The sequence below is a fragment of the Garra rufa genome, chromosome 24 (genome assembly GCF_049309525.1).
Source record: "Garra rufa chromosome 24, GarRuf1.0, whole genome shotgun sequence".
In the NCBI taxonomy this organism is placed as follows: Eukaryota; Metazoa; Chordata; class Actinopteri; order Cypriniformes; family Cyprinidae; genus Garra; species Garra rufa.
The window spans coordinates 12,545,600-12,553,177 of record NC_133384.1 but is presented as its reverse complement, the minus strand read 5'-3'; positions in this window follow the sequence as shown (position 1 = coordinate 12,553,177).

Genomic DNA, 7,578 nt, shown 5'->3' with positions numbered 1-7,578 from the left:
TAGCGCTGCTCTCGCTGTACGTGCTTTTAAGCTTCCTGGTCGGTGACGTCATCACGTTCGTGACGTCTCGTGATTCCATTGGACTGATTACACACGTGATTCAGAGTGTGGCCACGCTGAAGGCGTTCCCATAGTGTTTTGACGCAGTGTATCGTTCCCTTCAGGATATTAGGGTTACATACGTAACCTAGAGACAATTTTTTGTGAATGATTGAGCAGGATGATTTTTAGATCATTTTGTAGCAAAAACTCTGGTCTACTACATCCAGTTCTCAAAAGTATTCATTCAGTACTTGGCCTTATTTCAGTGACTTAATTTTAGTTTTTCAATAACCATGCATAAATGTTGTTTTCTCAAAAGAACAAACTTGTACGTACATGCTCCTCACATATTATTCTAGCCCAGTTTGTGCTGAACACAGTGTAATCAGAATTTAGCCATTAATATGTTTATAAGAAACTAAAAAAAGCATGAATGTCAAAGCATGTCAAAACTTCTCCAGGACCTCAAAACCCCCTCAGATCCCAGAGGGGTAAGAACCCATGTGCAATTTATTAAATCAAACATGAACAAATACAGCACAAAGACTTGATGCGAGCATGAGCAGACTTGACCATAAGCATGAACAGGCTTTACCAAACCACTCACCAACAGCAGGGTCACACAGATCCAATACACAACAAGGGAATATGGCAAACAAAAGTGTTTAAATACATGAACATTAGGATCACATGGCCAAACCAACCAATAAGCAAACAGAACTGAAAACCACATGACAAGACTGAACCAATGAAAACATGACACATGAGCTGAAGAACCATAAGGTGTGGGAGTACATGAGAGTCACATGACAAACACGAAGCAGAAAAAAGGAAATTAATTATAAATAAAAGACATGAACACAACAAAACCCAAACCAATGTGACAATATGCATGTATAATTTATAAATATAAACTAATTTATTTATTACATCTTTGTTTTACGCGTAAGACTTTTGAATTTTATAAGCTGACTAATCAAAAATACGTAATATATAATATATTTATATAAACAATGTACTGAAGTTTATGTGATTTACCTAATTATGTGAAATTGTGTGAATTATGTGAAACAGAGTACCATATTTCAAAACACATATGCAAAAAATATTGTATTGTATATTATAGTTTTAAAAATAAATAATAATAATAAACTCAACTTCAAAACAAAATTACAGTGGCTTTACATTCTGTTTGTTACCTCTGTAAGCTGATTTTAGAATATTATCATAAAAGTGGTGTAGAAATGACATGTTGTTGTAGGTGAATCATAGTCTCCCAAGAGCTTATAAGTATTGAATGAGTGAAACATTCCTCTGGCTCAGCTTTCAGTTTCTTCCTAATTCACTGTCTGACCTCTCCTCAACCCTCCCTCCATCTCCTCCCTTATTCACCTCATCCATTTGTCTGTGCCACGCTCTCATTCTAATGGATGCCACTAGCTTTTTTTTTTAGATCCTTCCACTCCAGCAGTGTACAATCTCTCCTTGTCTCTCACTGTCTGCACCTGCACTTTTTTCTATCTGTGGAAATTTAAGAGCATGCTGAGCACTTAAAAGACATGGTGGAGCACTGTTAAAAAAAGTGCCAGACAGAGCGCCTGGCTGCACTGAAACACTTTTTATATATGCTTTCACATATGTGCATGTAAATGTGTGATGAAAAATACGCAGACTTGGCATAATGATTAATATTTTACTCCTTTAAGGAAACAAATGAGAGGAGACTGTGGATCACTCAGTAAAAGCACAAATAAGAATTAATTGATTTTAGAGATTACAGGGTTTTCACAATACAGCCCTGTGACTATTTATAACCTCTTACATTGTATTCAATTGGGCTATTCAATTAATGAGGGAGAAGTATGCGCAGATGGCTTGAATTGTTTTTGCACTAATTAGTTTGTCCACTAGGTGACAACACTGGCCCAGGCCAGCCAAAAAAAGAAAAGCAAGAGACGCAAGAACAACAACAATCAGTAGACATCAGTAGACAGCAGAGTTGACAAGGGCTTGCAGGGCTCCAGACTGTGATTTTTTCAACGTGACCACTGCATTGTTCAACTTATAAGCACTGCCATTTCTGTTTCATATGAGAAACATACAACGGTAAGCGAAACTGCGCTACATTTGAGCTGCGCGGTGCGGACCGTTTATCAGCTCTGACCGCAACGCAAACACACTTGTCCGAGCTCAGAACAGCCGTACTCAGGAACCAAAATTGATTTTGCGACACTGTGACTGCACAGCGAGAAGTGTTTTAATTTAAAACAGTTGCTTTGAGACCTAGTGAGAATAATTCAAATTTTGCTCAGAATTCTGTTATAAACAGCGTTGACGTATGTCAGAAAACCAGAAGTAACGCTAACTTAACCATGCTGTCGTGGCAGAAATAGTCGAATGTTATTACATTATTCATTTCAGGGTTTGTACAACCCTTTGAGAGACAAATTTAAGCACTTTTCAATGACTTTCAAGCATTTTGCACAACTATTTCCAGCACTTTAAAGCTCTTATGATCCAATTTCAATGTTATTTTGATGACCAAAATATACTTTGTGTTAAACAAACATGTATGTAAAATTAAAAATACATCAAATCACAATTATAACAAGTATATGGCAATAATAATATGTATAATAATAGTATGCACATAACATTTTATAGCTTATGTGAAGATTGTTTTAAAATCACTTAAATTAAAAGTTGTTATATATTTCAGAGCCTATTGGAAGTTGAAAAAATGGCTTTCAATTATACTGTAATGTTGTATTGCTATAATTACTAGGTAAAACTGAAGGAAAATGCATTTAATAGAGACACCAGTAGCAGTATTGATATCAATACTTCATTAATATTAGGCTACTTGGTAAAAAGATGCCATTAAACACATAAACAACAAAATATACTTTGTTGTTTCTACATTAATTTGGAGGTTCAGTGTGAAATTATGACAGTAAATAAATATGCAAATAATCATGATTAATTACAGAAAAATGTGTGATTTTTTTTTTTTGATTGATTGACAGACAGCACTAATGTTAATCTTTTATAGATGTTGGTAATATAAGTTTATTTTACTGAATATGCTTTTAAATTTAATAGAATGAGATTGGGACGACTCATATCCCCTTGGCCCACTTCAAATTTTCAGTTCAAAAATGGCGAACGTAGTTCCAGGCAGATCTTGACCACATTACATGTTTATATCACTTCGCCACACGATTTCAGTTATCTCAAAGGACCTTACAGCCTTACAAAACCAAAACCCATAATGACACTGGCCAAACAAATAAATATAGTAAACAATAGGATAAAAACAACAGATTTTTTCCATGTTTTTGCCACAAAATTAAATTTTATTTTGTACGGTAAGGACATACTCTCAAAGCACATATTTCTCCCCCTCTCTCTCCCTTACAGATGCACACACATACCGTTTGCACAGATGTTAATGTTGTTAGTGCTGTTCTGATGATTAACAACTTAAAAACTACATGACATTTCTCACAAGCGAGGTAACAACGGTGCTCTTCCTAAAGAAAATGAACTTAAATTTCTGTCACACAGCTGGCTATCCACCATTTTTCAGGCCAGGAAAACTTATTCCATTGCTCCATGGTCCAGTTCTAACACTCACATGCCTATTGTAGGTAGTGGTAGACACTCAGTGGTAGACACTCTGAACAGTCTATGACTATGCAGCCTTATACACAGCTAATTGTGATGCATTGTGTGATCTTTCTGTCATGGCCAGAATTAGGTTTTTCACCATTTTAAGCTACAGTGCCTTTTGTGTCATTGGACCAGACTGACTATCCGTATTTTTAAGGCATTATAATTATAAAAAACCTTATAATTGTCAGGCATTCACCACAGCCACCTACACCTGCCACGTCACATTACTGTCCCCGTAGCTTCCACCCATGTAGAGAGTCCAGAACCCGAAGTCACCCCCGAGATCCCAGCAGAGTATGCAGCGTTTCAGGATGTATTCAGCAAACAGGCAGCCACTCGTCTTCCACCACATAGGTCATGGGACTGTGCCATCGAACTGCTGCCTGGGGCCCTACTCCCCAAAAGACGAATCTAACCCTATCTATGCCAGGCGATGGAGGAGTACATTGCGGAGGCCCTCCAACAAGGATTTATTCAACCATCTACCTCACCGGCCGCTTCAAGTTTCTTCTTTGTGGCTAGGAAGGATGGGGGGCTGCGGCCGTGCATCGATTATCGCCAGCTCAATTCACAGATCATCCAACAGCCATATCCACTTCCTCTGGTCCCAGCCACTCTCGAGGAACTCAGTGGAGCTAGGATATTCATCAAGTTGGACCTGTGGAGTGCTTACAACCTCATTCGTATCCGAGCTGGAGATGAGTGGAAGACGGCCTTCATCACGGCCGGGTCATGCCGTACGGGTTATCCATCAGTCCAGCCAAACCTTCATGAATGAGGTGTTTCGGGAGTATCTCCATTGTTTTGTAGTGGTCTACATAGATGACATCCTTATTTACTCCCAGTACGAGGCTGACCATCGCCAGCACGTCTAGCAGGTCCTCCAGAAACTGCGAGAACACCAGTTATATCTCAAATTGGAGAAATGTGAGTTTCATCGACCCTCTGTCCAATTTCTAGGCTATGTTCTCAGCGCTGAGGGTGTGCAGATGGACCAGGAGAAGGTCCGCGCCATACAAGACTGACCCAACACTGTGAAGGAACTCCAATGTTTCCTGGGTTTCTCCAACTTCTACCATCAATTTATCAAGAACTACAGCATGCTCACGGCCCCACTGACCTCCCTCCTACGGGGCAAACCCAAACATCTCTCCTGGAACCCCACGGCCAATGAAGCTTTCCATCAACTTAAGACCATCTTCTGCACCGCTCCCCTACAATGTCATCCGGACCCAGAACTTCCCTTTACTGTCAAAGTTGACGCTTCCACCACTGGGGTAGGAGCGGTGCTGTCGCAAGCGGTCCTCCATCCCTGTGCCTATTATTCATGCAAGCTATCCCCGGGGGAGCAGAACTACAACGTAGGAAACCATGAACTCCTTGCAATCAAGTTAGCCCTGGAGGAGTGGCTTGAGGGGGCCACTCATCAATTCACCATCATTACGGACCACAAGAATCTTCAATATCTACGCAAAGCAAAACGCTTGAACCCTCGACAAGTATTATAAATACAGGATTCATAGAAAGTGTTACCAAGATCTCATATGACATCATATGAAACTACAAAAGGTCCTACTGTGGTTCTTCTTATGACATCATGACATCATAGGGCATTTCAATAGAGAAGGGTCTGGTTGCATTTTCAGACTTGCACTCTCAAGCCTCGAACAGACTGTCAACCCAAATCCGATTTTTATGCAAATCCGATTGAAATCCGATCATATTTAGGTAGTCTGAACAGCAACGAACTACATGAAATCCGATTTGGTCAAATCCGTTTAGAGCTACATTCGTATGTGGTTTGGAATCCTATTCAAATTGGATTCCTGGAAATCCTTTTCAGTCTGACCGGTCAGATAGGATTGGCGAAGCTTTTTCACACGTCAGACTTTTTGTGGAAAACATCATAAACGTTTTTGCAGAAACAAGCTTGTGTTGTTGCGAACTGCAAGTCAAGCGGGAAAAGACAATATACGGCTAGTATACGCACCTCTTTGAGTTTGGAAACCAGCGGAGACGGCAGCACAGAATAAAGTTGCACATTCCAGCTTCCTGCCGCTGCTTTAGAAGACGAATATAATCCAGCGCGACGGCAACGTTGTCATATCGCAAGACAACATGTATTTTGCAAACTGTATCGCTGTTATTGTCGATTTTAGCGTTGGCATTACAACACAACGGCATTGCCATAGAAACCAACGCACATTCCGTAAAACGCAAGAATGCTTATGGACACACAAAATGGATTTGAACAATTGCGGTAGGACTGTGTGGACAGTCAGTTATTCAAATCCGATTCTATCCAGATATGGAAATAATCGGATTTGGGCTGATAGTTTGAACGAGGCTTCAGACACCTGCACTTCCACAAGTGACATCACTTGCAGTCTTTTTTATTTTATTGTATTTATTTATTTTTTTTAATTGAATCTCTCAACATTTTACAACGGTAGCCCAGGTGGTGAAGACAAGAAAAAAGAAACTAAATTACAGTTGTCACTTGCACTCTCCACTATACCTGCCATGTGTCTTGCACACAAATCTTGCATTTAGCCAGTGGAGATGGAGAAGACGTTGTGGTAGTTAAACGATTAAAAATAATTTAGTACTATAACATACAGCAGGGGCAAGAAAGTTTGGCATCGGGCCAAAAAAAAAAATCGCCACTAGATGGCTGGCTAGAACATAGTTATAGTTATCAATTAATTAAGAAATTAATTGATGAAAATGCAACTAGAATTGCCTGTAACAGACTGTTACAGTGTCACACACAGGCTATGTTGGAGACGCGAAATGGATAAAAATAATAAATGAATAAGCCCATTATGGCATGTTTGATTCACGATCCTAATGAACTATGTTTTATTTCCTCTTTCGAAATTGTGAATAATAAATGTGTATCATTTTAATTTGCTTGTTACACAATGGAGCCTCACTTATTGTAATAATAATTGCTATAACGTAGCCTACTTTATACTTTATAGAAGTTCTAAAACACAATTCATTTGGCATCCTCACAAACTAAACTGCATTTTTATAAATTGTTTGTGTGGTGGAGGTACGTTATTACGTTGTGTGCAGAGCAGTGATGTAGAGCGGGGTATACACAGGTATACGGCATATACCCACTTCTCAGTGAACCCACATAAATAGCTAATTAAATTGCATGCGAATATATGTAAATATTCCCTAAAAACACACAATAGTGATGTGGTCAAGACCGTGGCACCGGCTTTCTTTGAAATATGTTTGATGATTGCTGTGTGTTCATACGCGAGAGCATGTCAGGGGAGCTGTGCAGAGTGGTGAAATAATAATTATTATTGATTACTAATTTGAATCAGTACATTACAACGAAAACAATACCTTAAAAGTAGGTTTTTATGATCAGAAATTTCTTAAACCAGTGAATAATTTATTCTGGGGAGATAAATTATGCGTATACCTATTTCTCCAGGCACCACTACACCACTGGTACAGAGTTATGTTAACATTTAAGCTAGCTGGTGAGAGAAAAATGGCACTATTAACGTCTAAAGAGGAAAGTTGACAGACAAAACAGGGCATACAAAGAAGAATGGAAAGACAACTATGCATCCTACCTAGTTTTGTAAATGCAAAGCCGATGTGTCTTATCTGCAACAAAGTTGACGCTGTTTGCAAAGAATATAATATTAGACAGCACCACGACACAAAGTGAATGTTAGTAGCCTAACTGTTGCTGTCATGACAGATCTATTTCAGAACCAGCCGCTATCAAAATAATCTGGCTGCGGGTGCGGGCCAGATAATATTGCTGGCGGGACACTTGTTGCCAACAAATAACATATAGGGTCCAGCAAGTCATTTGTAGGAGAAAAA